This window comes from Emydura macquarii, unplaced genomic scaffold (genome assembly GCF_026122565.2).
Source record: "Emydura macquarii macquarii isolate MOO-44397 ecotype Brisbane River unplaced genomic scaffold, CSIRO-AGI_Emac_v2 contig_431, whole genome shotgun sequence".
NCBI classification, from domain to species: domain Eukaryota; kingdom Metazoa; phylum Chordata; order Testudines; family Chelidae; genus Emydura; species Emydura macquarii.
The window spans coordinates 13797295-13821059 of record NW_027130568.1 but is presented as its reverse complement, the minus strand read 5'-3'; the positions used below and the strand labels follow the sequence as shown (position 1 = coordinate 13821059).

Here is a 23765-nt window from a genome sequence, read left to right as displayed (position 1 = left end):
ACCGTCAGCTTCACTTCTCAATCGCATACCATTCTGAATGTTTCATTTAAAGAAAAATATTTCCAGAGACATCTCAGGCAAACGGAAATATCCATTCCTTCTAGGGCGAAATCTAGAAGAAATAATTGTTCTTACTTTTTGCCCTAGGGTATGATCTTTTATCTTTACATGTGCTATTAAAAATAAACAAATAACATTAATAGAAGAAATATTTTTAAATCTTACCCTCTGCCCATGGCTATCTTATACATCAATCTGATTGATGAGTGACAATAAGTGAATCCTTTGTGTTTGAATGAATGAACGAATATAGGTGTGCTTACATTTACAAGTACCATAGTTGGCATTCTGGGCATATTTTGCCTTTGATTCTTTGTGTCTACTGTCCTTGCAAATCACAATATGGCTGTAAATTAACCCACAAGATGATAAACATTAATGTATGGCGCTTAGTTCATGAATTAATGTACTATGCCAATAGATTTGCATGTACATTTTTTTGTTTGGCAGAGTTATTAAGAGTTTACCCCCCATGTGCTAAAACAGGTTATACTGGCATAATCAATCATTTGCTATACTACGTTTAAAAATGTCCATCATTTTCTGATCACATTTCAAATAGCTGGTGTAGAAGCAAACACCACAATGCATAACTATTTTTCCCACTATCCCACCAATCATGAACGAAAGGTAAAATGCTTAGGATTGTTCATTATTTTTGTAAGTTGAATGTGTAGTGTTAATAGGTGTTACCACAGTGCTCAGGTGGACACTTGTTCATGTGACCCACACACAAGTGCTGTTTCATGTGTGCCGATACCACTCAAATGTAAAAAAGAAAATGCTGGGCTAACCTGTCATTAAACTCTTAAAGCTGGAACATTTGTTTATTCCAGTACAGCTTCCATATGGCAGTTCCGTTCAAATCAATGGAATATTAGGACATAATGGAATGGGGATGTGTTGGGTGGGCTGGTACAAAGAGAAGGTTGGTACAGCACTCAACGCTCAATTGGTAAATGCACAGATAACTGATACGTTGAATTAGAAAGCTCTGAAAGCAATATCTGTGCCAGCGTTACTGTTTTAATAGGTAGAAACTTCTGAAATGCTTACAACTATTTTTTTACCACTCCGAAAAACCTAAAGGTTCAGCCCTGAGTGAATTTTTACAACTAAGTTATTGACATGTGAGTTTGTACAGTAAAATCATGATCAGGTACTGAAATGCTGGCATACCTTGGGCTATAATAGCACTAGTGCGCATGGCTATAATGTTGTAATGCTGTATGAGAAAAGGATGTTGAGTAGATGAGTACATCTGTTGACTATCTTTCTTTTTAATTTGAAGCCACCTGAAGGCTCTAACTAGCTGAATAATAACCCGATCCCCATATGGTTTCCGTTCTTTCAGAGTAATAGCATGCAGAAAAAGAGTCTACTTTTAGCTCTGGCTTCTGTTTGCTTCTTTGTGAGTCTGAGAACGCTTCCTGTCTGCTTGGTGATAGGAAATGTAACCAAAACAGACTTAGATGAGTGACATTTCTCATGGCTGGCTTTCCACTTTGGTAACTTGTGTAAACTGCTACAGAGAACCCATTTGTACAAGCTGTTGCTTATGTGCAGAAAGAGATGGTGTCTTTAGAATGATCTGCATCTCATTTTTAACTATGATTTTTTATCTTGTTCACTCCTCATCTTTTATACAGTACATGTTATAGAGTATTTTTCCCATTTCCAATTCCTCTTACAGTCTAATCTCTCAACAATTCTGCCCTGTCACTTTTTAATTTAATATAGTAATTACAAGGCACATTTTTTTAATAACTGCAATTTAAGTTTAAAGCCACTTTTGTTTTGGTTAGAAGACTACACATGGAAAACAACTTTTCTCTTCTGCTAATACTTCTTCATTTTTCTTGCATTCCCTTGCGTGTGCCCTTAATTTCCTTCCTATCCGTATTTTCCTGTTCTCTCATGGTTTCCTATCCGTTTTCTAAATTATGGCTGCCACTGGGTAACCATTTTCACTAAGGGCACCCCAGCTTCCTCCTAACTGGGGGGGGGGAATGGAGAAATGGTGGCCATTTTGAGGAAGATTAAAAGTTTACCAGGATGCTGACAAACATTAGGAGACCATGGGAAGAGTGGTTTTAAGAAAAAGCCCAGAACAACAGCAAACAGCCCTCACCATCCTCATGAGATTCTGATATGTGAGAACCGTCAACTCTAGATTTTTGTCAGAAGGTTCCTGCTCCACAGTTTTAGCTCCCAACCTCACTTCCAGTCACATAGGATTTGAACTGCTAATTCTCTCTTCTTTAGAAGTGCCAGGTATTGGACATCAATACCGCAGTGAAAAAAACCCATTACATTAGAGGAAGAGGAGAAAAGAGAGAGATGTTGAGGATTGTGGGTGGTTTGTGTGGTATTGATGCTGCTGAAATGTGTGCGCAAAACAAGTGGACTGGCGAGCTGACAGTCTAGATCGTTACTGACCTCTGGAACTGTATCGAATACTTTAGTGTACTTCATCTTCACCATTGTGGCATCCCCTACTTCAATGGGAATGTGGAGATGTGTGATTCTGTTGAAAGGTGTTTAGGAGCCAGCCTCCTAAACTGGCATACTCTGATGGAGCAATACAATTTACATCCTTTTCACTTTTCCAAAGGCAAATTTCCACAACACGCGTATGCCAAGGAGAGTCAAGTTTAGGGATTCTAAGGCAGCGTCATGGGCACTGAGCAATAGAGTTGACTTCTGGATTGACATTGGATTAAACATTCCTGGTCTGGAAAATTTCAGAAACCCTGTGATGAAGAGGACACGTTTCATTATTAGTGTCACCAACTCTTGTGTTTTGTTTGCCAGTTTCAGGATTTTGGCCAGAGCTGGAATGGAATCAGTCTCACAATGACATGAGCCACTCCAGCCATTTTCAGTGAATCTGAGCCCTCTGTTTGGCTGCCTGCCCCCACTTGCCTGCCTCCTGGGACAGAATAACCAATCAGAGCAATTTCAGTCAGAACTGTCTTCCCTCCTCCCCAAATCATTCTCATGGGAGTGGAAAGGGGGAGCAGGAACAGGGAACTAAAGAGACCAGCAGCTCAAAGAAACTCTGCTCCTCCCCCCCCCCCTTCTGAGATCAGTAGGGCAGCAGGGCGATTCTGTCCCTCCCCTGAAACACCTGGTCTGGGAAAGGGGAGAGGGGAATGAAGAGCCCCTGGAGCAGGCCTCCCCCCTCTGGAAACCCACTGCAGCCCCACAGACCTGGCAGAGAGGGATAAAGAGCATGTTGGTAGCAGAGGTGAGGCTGGAGGGAACTGATGGGGGTGAGGGTAGAGTTAATTGCTGGTCAGGAGTCGGGCAGATGTGGGGTGAGAGCTCCAATAGCAGGAACCAAAATCACTTTCCCCAGTAAATTTGGGAGTGTGAAAAGCACTAATTGTCTGTCTTTTTCACAGAGCATTGGGCAGGGGAGTCAAAAACTCAAAGGACAGAACAAATCCCTAGACCCACAAGGTAGTCATTTTTTAAAACCTGCATGGGTTTTGGGGGGATTGGGGGGAATCTCATGATTTTGGGGGGGTCTGATGCACAAATTTTGCTTTCTTAAGGTTGGCAATACTGTTATCATTTATTCCTTAAGCATGGAAAATGTGCAGAACAAAATTTTCACTTTTAGGACACTCCTGTATCACATTCTGTGCTTTGGTTTGGAACTCTGATCTGCTCTGCTGTCTTTCTCAATAAAGCACGGAAGAAATATTAGCTTATTAGAATTCCAGCTTCTCCGGGTTGTTTTATCACCAGTAAGCCTGCCCTCTCCCAATCTGGAATAGATTCTAGAAACCTGAATCTATCACATATGCAGTACAGAATCCAATGAACAGTGGTTTGGCTCCTTAAAACCAAACCAAAACAAAACAAAAAAATGTTTTCAGTCTCAGCAGAAGTTAATTATCTTTCTAGATGGGCTCAAGCAAGAGCAGTTCTACCTATATACTTGTTAGAAATGTCTGTAGCGCTGTATATGTTAAACGGTTTATTTTGTGTGCATGCAAAGGTATGTATTTTTCCCTAACCATTTTAATATTTGTGAAGGTCTTTATCCAGGCCTCCATAATAATTTTATTGGTAACCTCCTTTGTGTTGCATTCTTCCTACTCTTTACCTTCAGGGTGATTATTGCTGTCATGTTGCACCTTGAGCTAAGAATGCACTCGCTTTAGTGTTTTTGCTTCTCAATACATTGTCCACCCAGATGTCCTTGGCAAGGCAATAAGATGCAGTTGAGGTATAGTAAAATTATTTTGCTTGATGTGGAAAGCTGCAAGGTGCTAGATAGTGACCTTCACATTATGGTGCAGCAGATGCTGCACTGTTGTTAGATTGAAACTCTCCAATGCATCCTTAACAGTAGAAAGAATGATGAATTTCTGATGTCAGTGAGTGTCAGTAAAACAAAACGTTATTTCATATGCTTTTTATATCAATTCTAACAACAGATCAATACATCAGATTGTCACACATTCCATGCATTTGAGAAGTTATTTTGCCTTAACACTGCTGAGGTCACTGTTGAGGTTTTGCATTGGAGAATGAATTTGATGAAGCTGGGATGGATTCAGGCCATCATGCCTTAAGATAGTAGGTGATTGAGTTTTCACTCCCTACTGAAATTCATGTAATTTCATCTCTCCCCATTTTAAAAAACCTCTCAAAGCTTATTTTTGGAGGCATTCTTAAATGCCTACCACTGTTGTTGTTTTATTGCCTTGTTTGTATTCTTTTTGTTTACCCATGTCTGTAATTTTGTGGAGATCGGGGTGTTTTTGTTGATGAGGATTTTTATTGTTCAGCACCCCAAGTGCTTTTGTGGGGGCAGGATTACTGTGTAAATAAAGATTATTATTACAGTGTCGTTTCTACTTCGAATGATCTGTTGGACATGCAAACAAAAGCCTTATGGAACAATGCAGTCTATTGACCACAGTATTGTATTCAATACGAAGGTGAAAAGTAGTCTTTCCCCTTAACTTTTTATTTCCCTGTTTAAGGTTTTGGCTGGATGGGGTGTGCCCATCTGCAAGCTTATCCGTCTCTAAATGTCATCTTTATTGCTAATATATGTAGTGTGTTTCATGGAAGTGCACAATATAAATATATACATTGCCCATTTGGAGGGGAAGGTCTGTACTATCAGTATAATTAGTGTTGGTGGGATGGTATTAAATGATAGTGACAGATCACGTGGGTGTTAAGGGTTTGACACAGCGGGAGGTGGCACATCCATATCTTTAGCATTAACACAATCGACATCCGTTCAGCAGAAGGGTGGCAGGGCCTTTCCCTAGGAAACATATGCCAAAACTATTATCAAAGACTGCATCACGGCCTGCAGCAAACTGGACAGGATGATAACGAGGAGGGAATTGTTCAAGAAAGACTATGCAGGCATCCCGCTTTATCACAACAGAAAGCCAAATAAACTGATTATTTCTATGACTATTATAGTATTTGCCCTGGCAGCAGCAATGGCATTTTGGTCTTTATCAGGTTTATACTATGGTTGTTTTATTTTGTGTTTACTTTGGTTGCTCTTTTTCTTAAAGTAAAAAAAATAAACAAAGGCAAACATCTGAGATGCTGTAAAAAGTGCTGTGGACCTGGGACAGCTCATTATTTTTCCTTGAGGGGGAAATCGGTGGTGCACCGTATGATGTCTGTGACAATGTGTAATGAGGCACTCCACTCTGTCAAACCCAGAGTCATAATTCTGTCTTATCTGCTGTGATGATAAGACTTTTTGAACCTACTGAACTCAACAGAAGATAGAGATGTAAAGGAAATGGCTTGTGTTTTGCCACCTATTTAAAATAGTCAGAGTCAGAGACCGGGTGATTCAAATCAGTTAACCTTTAGCTCTAGGATTATACGTCTCAAATCTAGTTTGGAAATCAGGTTAGTTGAATGGTGCCAAAGTTGGCTATTCATTTTTCTGCAGTTTTATCCGTAGTGTTTGAATTGAAGTCGTCGTTGTTGTTCTTGGTGTAGTTTTTGTTTTCTAAAGGTTTCCCTGTATGGGAACAAGGCCCAGAAGTCAAGCCACTCTTCCAAAGTGAGTGTCAGTAGCTGCCCACATGGTCTGCTCACTGATAGCCAGTAGGGCTAGCCTATCACTCTCGTTATGGCACGGGGTATTGCAGTGATCCCCAAGTTCTGTCCAAGTTATGCCTTTCTCTGGATAGGGAAGACTGCAGGTGAGAATCAATGCTTCCAAACTCATTTCTAATTTTACTTTTTTTATCCATCGCTCATAAAAAGGGTTAGCAGTGCAAGAAATAATGTTTGCTTTAAATTTATTTGCAGTTATGTTTCCCCCACTCATTTTATTCTGTCTTCTATTTTTCTTGGTAGCTTTATATGAATGTGGGCATCTGAATTCCAACAAGAGATGATAGGAATTCCTTAGGGAACTTACAATCTTCACTATTCAGTATCCTAGGAATTCATTTATCATTTATGAAACTTGAAATAGACATTGGTCTGATATGAATCCTGGGTGACACTGTAATACGTTCCTGGTATATTAACAGGTCAGCTTTACATTATTATTTTTACATTTCAACTGGGTGGTGTCATTGCATATTAATGAGATTAATGGGAAATCTGCAGTTAAAGGAGAATATTTCAGAAGCTACAATATAGGGGATTTAAAATGATGTAAATGGATTGCTGGCTAAGCTGAAAAATGTCAGATGGGGAATTGAGCAGGAAAAGGAGGAAGGAGACATGCCCTATTTGAAAGAGCCCCTGACTTTTGAATGAATTTAGTTTTTACACCCTTTAAAAATACTGAGGTGGATATCTTCAAAGGTGCCCATGTGAAAATGCTGAGTGTTGCTATTCCACCCAAAGCAGAGGAAAAACATTATTCCCACAAATATTTCAGTTCAATTTATTTTTCTTGTAGGTGGGTAGAACGATCACCTTTTTCTGGAAAAGATATTCCTGTCTTTTGGGGAAAAAACAGGCTTTTCTTCAGTGGTTAACTTTTAGTAGTTGTCTTTCACATTTGGATTTTTTTCTGAATAACAAATAAAGGTTGGTTATGAACATGGTCAGTTTTTGTGGTTTTTTCCTTTAATTCATTTTAGTGCTCATGGAATTTGACAGTTCCTGGATCCATTTTTAGAGGCAGATTAGAAAGGCATCATTTAACGTTAATTTGATGGCGCTGGAGTCGGATGTCTACTGTTTATGGACAGAATAGATTGAACCAATGTCAGGGCTGTTTTGTCTTATACAGTCCCCTCAGTAGTTTTGCCTTCACTAGGAAATAAGGTGGGTTCTTGCTACATTAGGTAACATGCAGTAACTAAAATGTGGAAAAAATTCAGTTGTGGTTTTAACACGTTAACAGTTTGAGCTTCCCAGGATCTGCTAACGCATGTGAAAGTGAAGACAGGGCAGTTTGTAATTATCTTTCGTTTTTGTATGCAGACTTGTCGCTTCATTGGTCCCAGGATATCAGAGAGACAAAGTGGGTAAGGTAATACTTTTACTGGACCAATTTCTGTTCATGAGAAAGACAGGCTTCTGAGTTTATGCAGAAGAGCTCTGTGAAAGCTCCAAAGCTTGTCTCTCTTACCAACAGAAGTTGGTCCAATAAAAGATATTACTTCACCCACCTTATCTTCACTGGAACGTTACCACGTTAGTTAACACATGGTAAGAATCTGCCTGTCTATCCAATGTGGTTGTGCCCAAAGTCTCTCAGTCCTGACCTGGAGATAAATTTCCTTTAGGGTTGCAAAGATAGTGTAGTCCCCCTGCTCGTTCTAATATTGGTTTGTAGTCAAGGTGCAAGTCTGTGGTGCGGATCCCTCGCCACCATAACTGAGGCTCAGCTCATTTATCGCTGTCCACCAAACTGCTTTCACATGGCCCTGACTTCATTCATCCTCCACTTGGGCTTGATTTGACTCTGTGACCGATATGTGAAAGGTTTTATATTCAAATGCCTATTTCTTACTCATAGACTCTAAGGTCAGGAGGGACCAATATGATCATCCAGTCTGACCTCCTGCACAATGCAGGCCACAGAACCTCACCCATCCACTCCTGTAATAGATCCCTAACCTATGACTGAGTTATTAAAGTTCTCAGATCATGGTTTAAAGACTTTAAGGTACAGAGAATCTATCAGCAAGTGAGCCATGCCTCATGCTACAGAGAAAGGCAAAAAAAACCCAGAGCCTTTGCCAGTGTTCTGGGGGAAAATTCCTTCCCAACCCGAAATATGGGAATCAGTTAAATCCTGAGCATGTGGGCAAGACTCGCCAGCCAGACACGCAAGAAAGGATTCTCTGTAATAACTCAGAACCCACCCCATCTAACAGGCCACTGGAATATCTACCACCCATAGTCAAAGATCAGGCAATTGCCAGACTAGACTGTCCTATCATACTATCCCCTCCATAAATTTATCAAGCTCAGTTTTGAAGCCAGCTAGGTTTTTTGTCCCCACTGCTCCCCTTGGAAGGCTATTCCAGAACTTCACTCGTCTGATGGTTAGAAACCTTCGTCTAATTTCAAGTCTAAACTTCCTGATGGCCGGTTTATATCCATTAGTTCTTGTGTCCACATTGGCGTGGAACTTAAATAATTCCTCTCCCTCTCTGGTATTTATCCCTCTGATGTATTTATAGAAGGCAATCATATCTCCCTTCAACCTTCTTTTGATTAGGCTAAACAAGCCAAGCTCTTTGAGTCTCCCCTCATAAGGCAGGTTTTCTATTCCACGGATCATCCTGCTAGTCCTTCTCTGCACCTGTTCCAGTTTGAATTCATCTTTCTTAAACATGGGGGACCAGAACTTCACACGGTATTCCAGATGGGGTCTCACCAGCGCCTTGTATAATGGTACCAATACCTCCCTATCTCTACTGGAAATGCCTTATCTGATGCATCCAAGGACCACATTAGCTTTTTTCACGGCCACATCATGTTGGCAGCTCATATCATTCTGTGATCAACCAGTACGCCAGTTCCTTCTCCTCCTCTGTCACTTCCAACTCATGCATCCCCAGCTTATAGCAGAAATTCTTATTAGTCCCTAAATGCATGACCTTGCACTTTCCACTATTAAATTTCATCCTATTTTTATTACTCTAGTTTACAAAATCATCCAGATCTTCTTATATGATATCCCGATCCTTCTCTCTATTGGCAATACCTACCAACTTTGTGTCATCCACAAACTTTATTAGCACATTCCCACTTTTTGTGCCAAGGTCAGTAATAAAAAGGTTAAATAAGATTGGTCCCAAGACTGATCCCTGAGAACTCCATTAGTAACCTCCCTCCAGTCTGACAGCTCATCTTTCAGTATGACCCATTGTAGACTTCCCTTTAACCAGTTCCTTATCCACCTTTCAATTTTCATATTAATCCCCATCTTTTCCGATTTAACTAATAATTACCCATGTGGAACCATATAAAATGCCTTACTGAAATCTAGGTAAATTATATCCACTGCATTCCCTTTGTCTAAAAAATTTGTTATCTTCTCAAAAAAGGAGATCAGGTTGGTCTGGCACGAGCTACCTTTTGTAAAGCCATTTTACATTTTATCCCAATTACTGTTAACCTCGATGTCCTTAACTACTTTCTCTTTCAAAAAACCATCCAGTTTTTTTGGGTTTTTTTTAAAATTTTTATCACAAGAGAAATTATTGTTGAGTACAGAGATTCAAGAGAGGGGAGAAATTGGTTGCAATTCATTTTGTGAAATTTAAAAAAAACCAAGTGTGACTGGCTTTTAAATAGTTATATTAAAGCAATTTCAAGTTATCAGGAATCCTAATGAGAAATCTGAATAGCAGTTTTTTCATATATTGGGAATGTTAGTTGTCAGAATCTGCATGCTAGAAAAACAGTGAGGAAAAAAATCTTAATGCAAAATAGTTACCAAAGAACTTTAAAAAAAATGGACACGTGAGAATTGATCACATACACTAAATCACATGAGCAATGAAAGCCTGGTCTATATTACAAAGTTAAGTTGATGTAAGCTGCCTTGTGTTGACTCACTTGTGCATGTGTCTACATTCAAATTTGTCTCTTGCTGACATAAGTGCCCCATTACTGCGATGCTGTAACACCACCTCCCCAAACGGAACTGAGCCATGATTGATTCACTGTGGTCAAGATAGTGAGAGTGTAGACACTGCATGATCTATGTCAACCCTAATACACATAATACCTGACACTGGCCACTCTCATTACCACAAAAGGGACAATTATATTTGTGGGGAGAAGACTGTAGCTGAAATGTGAAATTATAAGAAATATCTTTGTATGTTTTTTGAGTCATCTACTTTTTCAGGTATATTTCTGCATTGGTGGGCATCAATGGGCAGCTCTAATATGCACTGAAATTAATGGGAGTCCTTTCATTGACTTTGGTTGGTTCAGGTCCTAAGTAGAAGTAGTCGTTCATTCTGACTTGTAAGCTTGCAAGAAATAGCTGTGCTAAATTTGGAAAGAAATACAGCAAAAGAGAGTCTCCATTACAGTACAGCTGAATACAGCATACTTAACCCCTGTGATTATGTATGAGGCTGTCACATGCTAACAATAATGCAACACTCAATAGAATGATTTTGCACTGCAGCAAACATGAGCAGTTGTTTTTCTTTTCCTCTCTCTCTAGATTTGAATTGTTGGTATGCTGTCAGAAACCAAGATCCAGAACCGGAAATAGTCCAAAATAGTACCAGTGCTTCAAGCTGAAGTCCTGTCAGGTATTTCCACATCCAGTTCCCTTTTCCACTTTATTAGATCCAGGAGGAAATTCTTTCAAATGTTTGCTAACCTTTACTGAGCAAGAATATGACTTAGCAGACATGAACTTTCCTTGTGGAATTCTACTGCGTGGCTTGGTTTGGGTGGGTTTTTTCCCTTGACATTTTGCTCACCTTCTCATGAGTGTCTTTCAAGGACCAAAACTGGATAAAGGAGGCAAGTTCCACTGCTGTTCTCCTAGAAAAATCTTATAGTTTTTACTTAATGAAAAGTTAGACTAAATGCTACTTTAAGCCCACAAGGAAAGTCTATTTCTACTGTGAAGAATTCCCATTTGGAAATCTCAGAAACTTTACAAATACTGATACCATTTAACTTTACAAGAAACAAGAAAAAAAACTATGAACTGTTGGATACCAGTCAAACTGGAAGCTTTTTATTATTTTCAAGCACATTCTACCAGTAGACTTGTGTAGCCCACATTAATAAAATGAATGAAAGGAGGAATAAATAAAAGTTATTTACAGAAAGGAAGTCAACTTACAAATCTTTTCTCATTTTAATTCTAGTTTGAGATGTACTGTAGGCAGTTGCTTAGCTTGCATCAATGAAATCCCTTAGTAGTAAGAACAGGAAACTGTTAGAAAATGTTTGGTTCATCTATCTCTCTTGTGAAATCCGTGCTCAATCAGAGACTGAATACATGCCAGATTACATTGATTTCCCTCTCTTGGTCTATGCCCATCAGCCAGGTTCAATCATATTTTGAAATAATAAATATGACCCACCTTTTCTAGAATGCCATTCCATTTCTTTTCTCCTAACCTTTGAATGTGAAGGATTGGTTGTGCTAGTTTGTTTACTATGTCAGAGCTAAAGAACATGTTAGTTTCTCTTTGCCAACTGTCATGCTGCACAAAAACTCTCCTCTATATAGATCTTTTCTGTTTCTTAATTGGTCCACCAATGCCTGCGTTACTATAAATAAACCTCTCACTCTAAGTGTATGTGCTGGAAAACTCTGATGATAAACAGTGAGTGCAACTGATGACTTATTTAATAGACTTGTAGGCTCTATGTAAATAAATACAGCTGCATAAATTAAAAATTGTGAAAATTCAACTGAGGTCTAAGGACATATGGATAAGGTGCTGGTGGAAGTTCTATTGTGTTTAAAGACAGCATCATGGTATTTAAATATCTAGGTAACATAACAGATTTAATATTCCTACTGATTGGTTGATAGTTGCATGTTAATACTCTACAGAGAATAACAGTAATGAACTCAAAGCTATTTGTCAAATTTAGCATCAGCTTTCTATCATACCCAGATTTACCCGTACCATGCATGCCACAGCTTTGTGCTCATTCCTGCTTAATTGTCAAATAAACAGTGCCCATTCTTACATCCTTATTGATTAGGAAGATTATAGAATGCAGGTCATTATTACACAAGTAAAATCATGATAGTATTCTGACTGCCAAAAAGGAAATATTAGAGGTATTAAATTACATTATTTTTTCCTGTCTCCTTGAATAATTCCATAACATCTTATAAGGATCTTATTTCATTCAACTTTAATGATGGCCATGCTCACTGTATAGTGAAAAATAATAACTGAAATAAATAAATGCAGTGAAAAAGTCAATACTATATAAGTAGGTTGGTTTAACAAGGAATATTAATTTTAAATTTTTTACACAGCAAATTGATGAAGGAGAATATCCTTGATAGTGAACACATTTTTCTTCACTTGTCTTAAAGCGTATTATGAAAAGTAACTTAAATATGAGATTGTGGCATGCTGTTTGTTTCTGGATGTGACTGGACAAAAGTTGGTAGCTGTATTGTAACTCAAAAAGCAAGCCCTAGGACAAGCAACACAATTCTGTATCTTGGAGTACGTAGGGGCATATGTACACTGTGTTTTAAAACCCATGGCAGCAAGTCTTAGAGCCCGGGTCTACAGACATGGGCTTGCACTATGGTGCCAAAAAAGGCAGTGTAAACATAGTTCTTTGGGTTGGAGCTTGGTCTCTGAAACCTACCCCTTTCCCAGGCTTCAGACCCTGAGCATCAACACAGCTGTTTTTAGTGCTGTAGTGCAAGCCTGAGTCTGTGGACCTAGGTTCTGAAACTGTCTGCCGCAAGTTTTAAAACATGGTGTAGACATACCTTTTTAATGGACAGTTAGGAAGGTGTTAGCTAACTAAGATAAATGGCAAAGAATTACCTTGAGTTACAGTAGGGCCACAAACTCTAGTCTAGATGTATTTTAGTAGCCTTTTTTAAACAAAGATGTTAGATTGTATTAGTTTACATGTTCTAACTAATATTTTTAGTTTAGTATACATACGGCAATGTATACCTTAACACATGCTAAATTGGTTAAATGAAAGCCTTGGTTAAATGAAAGCCCTCAGGCTTTAATTGGATCCGTTTTTACCATTTGTTAAGGTATACATTGCATTATCCACACCAGACTTTTTGAAAATGTGTGTTAGCATATGTTAGCTAACATGTTAACACACTTTTAAATCTTAATCTAGACCAGTGGTTCTCAACCTATTTACCATTGTGGGCCGCATATCCAGCTCTCTGTGTGTTATGTGGGTCCCATTTATGTAATATATATACTACCTGTAAGGCCCTGAGGATGTCACTAGAATCATAGAATATTAAAGATGGAGGGGACCTCAGGAGGTCAGCTAGTCCAACCCCCTGCTCAAAGCAGGACCAACCCCAACGAAATCATCCTAGCCAGGACTGAGAACTACTGATCTAGACAAAGCCAATGACTCCATTTCACATTTGCTCAGTGTACAGGTAAAAGGAAGGTTGTGTATGTGGTGGGTTTTTTTTGTTTTTTTTAATCATCAGTCCTGCACACTTTGCCTGGTTTCTGAAAGCCAGGCTGCGATCTTTGATTTATAATTTAATGAACAATTCTGTTTATGATGTGCAAAATGGAAAAGACTCAACTTAATTCTTTTAGAACTGTGTTGACTCTGTAGTGCTAATAGGCGTAAGTAGTAAAACTGCTCTTACACTGGTAAAATTAGCAACTATGACTGAATATGCACATGGAGAAGATCTGTTCAGCAAAAAGGTGTTGTTTGGACATAGTCTAGAGTCTTATTCTCCACAGCCTTGCAATTTGTACAATCATTTATACTTGTGCAAAAGTGGGTTTAAAATGGTACCTGTTCAGAATGGTAGTGTTTCACACCCACTTTTGCACAAGTGTAAATGATTACACAAGTTGCAAGGCCATGGAGAATCAGGCCTCTTGTTACTAACACCAAACTTTAGGAGGACAGTAAATACTGTTCTAAGTAAACTATATATTTTTTAGAAATGTAAATGTACTGAACAATATTTAAGACAAATATATTTTGCCTATCTGCGAAATATAATATTGCAAAGTTTTCCCAGGACAATGTTCTGAGCTTATGGTACATTGGTTACTGTGTTATTCTTAATGTACATTGTATTTTCATGCAATATACATAACAATCTTATGAATTATACTTATTGTAGAATATCAAATTAATATCTGTATTGTGTATAGTTTGTTTAGACTAACCAGACTGAAAGAAAAATGATATTTAGTAATATTGTCCAATTATTTAGGTCAATTGGTGCACATATTTTACAGTTACTTCCAAGTTTACTACAGTTACTACTCATATTTGTACCTGAAATTCATTTTTTGTATTTGCAGTCTGTCCCCACAAATATTGGAAATTTAGTCCTCTACATTTATGAGGGGATTCAAGCTATATATGAAAAATAATCAAGAAAAAAAAGTCATTGGCTCACACCATGGGCTTACCCAGTTGAGAGCTGGATCTTGGCAATAAAATACCCTAAACCTTGAGGATTTTGTTGTTGCTGTCATTGACTTATGTTTGTTTTCAGGCCAGCAAATTGTATGACTGGTTATAGGCCTATACTATCAAAATAGATCAGGTGTTGGGATATTTAAATGTGTAGTACAGAGGAAAATAATATTATTGCATAGCAGCAATTGACATAGTAAAAAATCAGCCTTCCCCAAAAAACATGCATTAGGAATATGACTGCTGCTCTTGGGGTAATATTTATATGACCTTTTTTCAACTGTGCTAACCACTCTTTGCTCTATTTTGTAGAAAGACAAAGTTTTGATAACCAATTTCCCCAGTTCCAAATCTGCAAGAAACCCTTAATCAATTCCTGTCAGTTTTGAGTTTAGCCAACTTATGCTGTTGAGTTTCTTTTCTTGAAGAAGGGTTCCCCAGTTTCCCCAGTTCCAAATCTGCAAGAAACCCTTAATCAATTCCTGTCAGTTTTGAGTTTAGTTTTGAGTCAATCATGCTGATCACTTAATATTGAGAGAATTCATAACCATTTCAGATATGAAGATAAAGTGCAGACTGAAAGAAGCATTTACAGTCATTTCTTGAAGTAGACTGGGATTGATGCAAAAATATGTTTCTATTTTGGTCTGCAATGATTGGAGTATATTGCGGAAACAGTGAAGTGGGAGCAGCCAGGTCTGTTCCAGAGAACAATACACTTAAAATCCTATAGGAACAAAAACAAAGGATATATGGGTCAGTGATAAAGCATATGGTTACCCATATGTTTAAGATACCCTCCTGACCCTGGATAAGATCCAGTAATTTGAGGAGAGCTCTCTTAAATAGCGCATAATATATTTTAGAGGGTCTGGTTGCTGGTTTCAGAAAACTAACACATGGGGCGTGTGGGTGTGGGTGCTTGGATGTGTTTCAAGTGTATAAATAAGAAAAGTAATGCAGTAAAATGGTATGGATTCTTATAAAACTGTTTGCACTTCAGGAATGCCAGACTATGTACCTTTTTTTTTTTTTTTTTTTGTTCACCCGTTTAAACATACCTTGTAATGCCTTTATTCTCCATCAGTGAGCCTGATCCAAAAATCTTTCAACAGTACAAACTGTGAAAGGCTGCAGATGATGAGATGATAGCAAGTCAACCTGTCTGAACCTAAAAGAAGCAAAATAAAATGAGCAGTTTTTTCAGGGGTGTTTCGAGCGTGATCTCGCCCCACAGTCTATGGTGGGGTCACTCAGCTGATGAGAGTCACTTCTAAAGCTGGAGTGATCCTTCTTCACTGCTGTTTGTGAGGACAGGAAGGACTCTGGATCTAATCAAATGGCATAAATGTATAAATATACAAATAACCCAAATTTACTTGTGGTTGGAAGAAGAGAAGAGATTCTGCCAATTCTCATTGCTGAATCTACTTGTTGGTAGAAGGGAGCATCCTTTTCTTGACGGGTCTTTCACTCAGCAGAACTCCAGTTGCCATTATTGCAGAGTCCTGAAAGGGACTTTCCACACACCTCAATCTCACTTTGTGGCTTTTTCTTTTTAAAGGCAAGATTGCATGACCCTTTGATTTATCTCCCTGGCTCACCCCTCAAATACACTTATAAGCTAGAGACAGCCTGACACCTTTGGGTCACAGCTTATGTAAAATTGGCTTCTGAGGAAGAAACAGCCTTACTTTCCCCGCATGTTAGAGAATCCTTTACTAAACTGAGCTTCATCTCAATATTATTCCCCTGACTGCAGTTCAGGAAAGTTAACACAGGCTTGACTTCAGCGGCATTTAAGCATGTGCTTAAGTGCGTTGCTGACTAAGATGGATTTAAGCACATGTTGTAGTGCTTTGCTGAATAGGGTAGGTAATTTGAAATGTGCATGTACCTAGTGAATAAAAGAAGCTTTTAATAGTTTGGGAAAAACCTGCTTGTAAAAGATGAAATTTATGAACAATTTCAAATACAGTGTTGCAAATGCAGAGACTAAAAGTGTTAACGTCTAAGTAATTTTAAACATGGATGTGGTGCATCTATGTGTGTGGCCATTTAACTGTAAAGTGAAGTACCTAACCAACTTATTTGATCTAAGCGCACACTGACAATCAGAAGTACTCTCCTGCCCACTCTTTTCACAGAGCCCATGTGGTCTAGTGCAGTGTTTCTCAACAGGTGGTTCTTGACTCTGAGGGGGTGATGAAGGCATCTGGGAGGGTCACATAGTGTTGGCAATTTTGTTACAATCGAAAGCAAAGAAAATCCCACTTCTCCACTCCCCGCGCACCTTTACCTTTCAAGATCAAGTCTTCTCCTTCAGCCTTTCAAAGCTAAAAAATTATATAAGTTTATTTTTACTTTTATTGTAAATGTTAGGGGGTTGCAAAAAAAATTGACTTTGAATGAGGAGTTAACACCCTGAAAATAAGAAACAAGTCTAGAAGGAAAAGCACAGGGCTGAAAATCCTGAACTCCTGACTTCTAATGCAATCTCTGCCACTGACTGGCCTAAATAACACTCATACTGTTATAGCCCTTCATTACAGAATTAGGCCCCACAACACGCCTATGAAGCAGATAAATGTCACTAGCTCCATTTAGATATAGGAAACTGAGGTTCAGATCCACCAAGTAGCTTGTCTTGGGTCATACAACAAGCTAGTGTGAGAGGCAGGGAACTGCAGCTTGACAAGGACCATATTAGATTCCTTCAAGGAAAAAAACCCCAAACCTGGCTTACTAGAGGGGCTTTCCATCCCAAATAGAGACCCTCACGGGTTTTGGTTTTTTGTTTTCTTTATTGTGAAAAGTAAAACATAGAATTTACAAAAGCTGCTGCTATCCTTGTCAGAGGCAGGAACCTGCAGTTTTTTATTAACACCTTAATTGGCACCTCCAATTTCATTCTCCGAGGGATCTTTTAGACATCCTTAAATGTTAATAGAAGGGATTCTATTCCTCTGTTGGCTGCTGCTACAGCTCAGATAATAACGTACAATGTGATACTTAGAAAATTCAGGGCATAGTGTTCTTTGTTGCACAGCATTTACAATAGACTAGAGTCTTTTGTGCATCCTTCAAGTCAATTAGGTCTTTTTTTGTATTATGTAGCTACTCGCAGTAATCAAATAAAGTGGATGAGAAACATTGTTACAAGATTGCTTTTCCTTATTGCACTTACTCCTAATTTTCAGCCACAGAGTTTTGCTTTGACTTTAATGTAGAGTTATAAGGCTAAGGGTAAAATTTTCATCAGTGAGTAAATGACTTAAGAGCCTAAAGTCTCAGTGGAAGTCAGTGGGATTAAGTCACTTTTGAAAATGAGATTTTAGGATTCTACATCATTTATGCATTTGTGACCAATTTTACCTTGAATCTCAGTGCAAGTCTAAAAATCTAAGTTCACTGGTGCACCATTCAGACTTGGTTATATATATACATATTTAACTTAAATCCAGCTATGTAGGAGAAACTTATTTCCTGGCTTTACCTGGGGTGATGATCTGCACCGAAGTGATTAAGTTTCCACAGTGAACAGGCAGTATGGGATGTAGTGCTGTTTATATGTCCCCTGCCCTCTCTGTGTTCTCAATCCTGTGGGTAATGCATTAGCAGACTGATTCCAGTTTCCTGTTTACACAGCTTTGATGCATGTACAACAAGCTAAGAAGCAGAAGCAGAATTCCTTTTTTAGCAATTTCTCATAAAGATATGTAAAACTCCAATGACATGTGATGACAACAATTCAAAATATCAGGCCACTGAACGGATACTTTTTATAAATCCCAATGATTTGAAGACATACAACCAGCTCAGTAGGCACTTCACTTCATCCAAGGTTAAGAACCAAGGATTAGAATGAAATGCGTCTTTTTCCACAGCTAGCCTGATGCTAAATTCATAGATTTTAAGAGCTGAAAGAACCTATTATGATTTTCTAGTTTGTCTTCCTACACAGCACAGGGCATAGAATATGATCTAATAATTCCTGAATTTAAACCCAATAATTTGTGTTTGAACTGGAGCATATTGTTTGTGAACCCAGGGGCGATTAAAAAGATTTCAAGTGATGGAGAATCTACCATATCCTTAGATAAGGTATTTCCATGGTTAATTGCCCTTAAACTCGAAACGAGGTGCAAATATTTAACATTATCTTCAGCTTCTGGGTCTTGGTTCTTGTTATGCCTTTATCTGCTGGATTAAAGAGCCCTCTGCTATCATATGTCTTCTTCACATGTAGATAATTATCAACTGAGATCAAGTTAACTCTTAACCTTACTATTTCCAGTATGCTTAATACTCTTTTGCAGCCCATATTTTTTGTTTCATTGGGAGAATCCCATCATTCCTTGTATTAACAACCATATTCTTTGAACATGTCCTCTTACATAATGCTGCACTTCAGTCATGATGGTTTCCACCTTAAGGCCTACTCTCGTATTTTGGTAGCTATTTCGACCTCTCATTTAGTAGACATCAGCAAAGGAAATATTAATTTAAAACCTCCTACTTTCTGTATGATTAAATACAAATAGGTGAACTGATGTCCTAAATCATCCCCTGATGTGAATATTATGACAGGCCAAGTGCATTGATCCAGGGTGACCTTGTAATGATCTTTTACAAGAAGTTCCAGCAACTTGGAGGTCAGGCTGAGTACAATTTCTTCATTTGCCTGAAAGGGGTTTCTCTTGAAAGAACAATTGAGGTGATATATTCCACACTCTTCTGCTGGATTAACTCGTCAAAATGACTACAGTACTAAAGTGTGGGTATGTAGATATAGTGAGAAATTATTAGCAATAAACATCTGTACAGGATAACCCTGCAATGCTACCTCAGTCCTGATACTGTTTCCTTACTGTGCTCTGAGCCAATTCGATGTTGTTCCCTGCAGGTTTGAAAGTCTTTTGCTTTAATATAGTTGGTATGTTCACTTATTGCACAGTTTTATTTTTATGGATTGTTCAGATCTCCCTATTTTTGTTTTTGGTTTTATGTTCGGTGGAATTTTGCAGGTGGGGGTGAGGAGGAATTTGTCTTAATGCATGAATATAATACATATAACTTCAAAACTAATACCAGTAGCAATGGTACCAGTAACAAAAGTTTTGTCATATATGCTCAGAATAGTCCTTTCCTCATCCCTGTATATTTGAAACATGTGAAGGCTGTCAGTTTAATGTCACTTACTTAGGTGGTCTATGTTCACCCAAACTCTGGCATTATCCCTCTCTATAACTTGATGTTATGCAGTAAACTGAACATAGATATGCATTTTTGTATGTATCTAATGATCCCAAACTTTTAGATATCTACTAGAACATCCCTGTTGGGAAAGGGTTAGCTTTTTAATGATCAAGCTAAATATGAGCCTGTTGGACCTGATTTTTCTCATAAATATGTGGGGACATGCATCTGTTAAAGTTCATAAACATATACATGGGAGCTCTGAATTCAGGACTGGGCCAAGTTAGTCCTAAATAAATTATGAAGTTATTTGCTCTTGAAAATAAGGACTTAGAATGAAAGTCCATTATTAAACATAAAACTACAGTATATTTTCTACAGTGCCACAATATAGTGAAAATTAAACTGAAATGAATTAGTTTTGCATGGAAAAGAATAATTTTTTCAGGGCACATTGGATTTCTCTCTAACCTGAGTCTGAAACATGGGAAGAAGTTATCAGATTTATAGCCCACACTGTTCTTCACGTACACATGACCTTACATTTTCATGGTGCAATTCTGAGTTAGTTTTGTATATATAATTAGAGAACAGAGCTCACAGTGAAAGATTATTTTGAAGTGATGTATCCATTAAAATAATCTATGCTGCCAAATAATATGCATTATATCCAATGGAATCTTCGTCAGCATGTCAGATCGCTGCATGCCTGACATAGTATTAACTTATAAAAGTGGAGAAAAATATTAGCCAGTCAGACACCAGTTTGTTCTTAAAAGTACATTGACTAGACTTTTCATAGTTGGATGGCCCCAAAATGAGATGATATATGCCTAATCTGGCACATGTAGGGAGTTTATGCATGCCTGATCTGGGTGCAAGATATCTGTGTCCTTGGGGAGAAGTCACACATCTTCTGGGCATTGTGGAAATGTCCATTGGATGAAGCACCCTACAGGGATTTTTAAACTGCAGAAGGAAGCATAATAGGATTCAAATACTTTCAGGTTAGTTAGAACACTCCAGGGATTGCCTAGATGGATAGGTGCTGAACCGTATCCCTCCTCAGGACCAAGACAGTGCTACAGAGGTTGCTTGTGGAGACTTAAAAGGTGCCTATTTGATGAGAAAAGTGTTAGTCAAAAAAAGTCTCAGGCAAAGGTGTATGATTACAAAGTGATTATCTTGCAAAAGCCTAAGGATAAGAGAACAGAAAGCTATTCCAACTTTTATCAGAATTAGATTAAAGCATTGTTTTTTTAGCTTGCCTTTCTGGTTACAATAGTTTGCAAGAGTGGATTTTTTTCCTATCTAACAACCACAGCTGCCCATGAAAAGGAAGGCAATAGCTCCTGTGGGTCATTTGAGTTAATATTCTCACCTCCTTGTACGTAAAATTTGCCTTCCTTTTCTGGAGTGGGTCTGACAAGCCATCTGCCTTGGAACCGCTGCCTGAAACAGGTGCCAGTATCATGGGAGCACCTAATACATCCAGTGAGCATCAACAGGCTGTTTTTAAAAGTCATGGAAATGTCACTAACCTACGCCAGTAACCCATCATAATATGAATCAGAACCAGGTCTATGTCCTATGAGACTAGCAAAGTAGCTTCTTTATTTTTGAAAATCCCATTATTACCTGAGCATGAAAAATGCTGTGTGGTTTAATACAAAATTCCCACTCTGCTCTTCATCCCCCACTGTCAGCCAGCTTTGGCGGATGTTTTGCACTCTTCCCTAATGGAATATCCACTGCAGCCATTATGGGCGGGCATTGCCTGTACAATGGCAGTGTATATTTGGAAGCACACTTCAGTGAGTGCTTAAAAATTTACCAATGCCTTTGATTAAATATCTTCATTTACCTCAATATGCATGATCAGTGTGTCCTCCACAGGCCTTCCTATCCCTTGCTATCCCTACCAAAGCAAGTTACTTTCGAAGACAACTACTTCGCATCCTGTATCCTACAAGTATGTGTTGAATTCAAGTCATCGAAAAAATTGTAGGCTTGCCAAAGTGGACCTGTGCCAGGAGTTATTTGGCACGCATTCAGGATGAACTGTTAGAGGTGGCATCAATAGACAGAGCAGTTGAAATGGTAAATATGTATCCCATGTCTTGTTTACCCAGTCAGTGTGCATAGAGAGTTGATACATCATCCAGTTTGCTCCATACTCAACCCACTGTTGACAGGAATTTTATTCAGCAAAACTTGGGGTCCCTTGTCCCAAAGTTTCTCTTAGCCCTAAGCCCAACCTGCTCTGCTCCAACATGCTCCAGCACATGCACATACTTTTGTCTCTTTAGACTGTAATCAGTATATTATTATGATTACCACATGGATTGGGGGTTTGGAAATCCAGAGAAGTTCAAGTTTGAACTTGACTACAAACTACTCTGTTCAATGGGAAAAAGCTACGTTAATTCAGACTTAACGTTGCTTGGTGGTATGTTGTCCCTTTATAGAATGCTGCACTGAGCAAAACTCAAACTTCTGAAAACCAGGAAATAGTTAATGTTCCTGCATAGCCTTCTATCAGCTCTCTTTCGGCAATACCCCAATACATGCCGTTAACACACGTACCTTTATTGGGCCAACCCCACGGTTGCTGAAATGTACAAGCTCTTCATCTCCTTTTGCAGCCCATTCTTTCTCACCCATAGGATTTCATCTAACACTATTAAAGGACAAAAAGTACTTAATCCAGTCATTAGTACGTCTCGGTTTAATAGTCCAAGGCAGCAGAAGGAAACCTTTTTTGGAGAAGGCTGTCACTCAGGAATCCCTTGGCCAAATGACTCCAGATTTGGATCACTAATGGTACCCTGTGCCCCCATAAGGCACACTGAATTTCAATGCAAGCCAAGTAACTCTTATTGGATTTAGAGCATGTACAAATGTTAGCCTTAAAGCACAGGATGGGAATAGAAAGCATAAGGGTGGGAATGGAAACACTCTAGCCATTTTCTGCATTGGTGGATGCAAGCTGTAAAAAATGTTCATTTTCTTAAATACTATTCTCAGTTCAAATCTACTAAAAATGTAGTGGGTGACATGCACTACCTTGGCTAAAACTGGGCAGGTGGAGACCAAAGGAACTCTCACCTGGGAACTTTTTTGAAAAATTGCTATTTATTTCAGGGCTTATATCTCCACAACCCCTACCTCAAATGACCCCAAATTTGGGTCATTAACCCTGTCCTGCACCCTCTTGAGGCACACTAAACTTCATAGGAATCATACAACTATGTTGATTTTAGAGGACTTACAAAGCTCAACCTTCAAACAGAAGTCAGGACACAACCTTACCTAGAGTAGCACTATACAACATGTCCCAAAGAGCTCTCAGTATATGTGAATTGATGTGTGTGTGCAGGGTATTCGTTGGCAGAGCTGGGGGGGTTGGGCTGTGAAAAATATATATTTTTCTTAAATATCAATGTGGGTCTCCCAGAGTTTCAGTGGGTGCCATGCATTGTCTTGTTTAAAATTTTACAGTAAGACCATTTTGACTTGCATTACATCAATAATTCAATCGCTAAATTCTACTCCCTCTCCCCTGAACCTTTTGAAAAATACGCATTTTTTTTCTCAAGGCTTATATCTCTGCAACCCTTAGCTCAAGTGACTCCAACTTTGGGTCACTAACCCTACACTGTACTCTCCTGAGACTAAGCATGTTGATTTTAGATGACTTAAAAAAAAGTCAACTTTTTAAACAGAAGCTGTGACAGTATCTTAACAATATAGTGGTGCAGCTGGGCCACTATAATGTGCCACAAATGGCTTTCGGAAGTACAGGATGTTTCAGTTCAGTTGAATGGGAAATAAGGCCATGCCCTCTCCTCTCTTTATGCTCTAAAGTTCAGGATCTCAAAGTAGGGCTTTTCTAGAAGAGTCTCATT

The 23765-nt window shown here is 38.6% G+C and overlaps 1 long non-coding RNA gene across 1 annotated transcript in view; it reads left to right on the top strand.

Moving 5' to 3' along the window:
• LOC137146277 (uncharacterized) overlaps positions 1-23765 on the top strand; it is a 188862-nt gene that overhangs the window by 141772 nt on the left and 23325 nt on the right. The window contains exon 3 of the long non-coding RNA XR_010917896.1: positions 10724-10814. This is a non-coding gene — a long non-coding RNA (uncharacterized lncRNA). The remainder of the gene's footprint in view (positions 1-10723; positions 10815-23765) is intronic.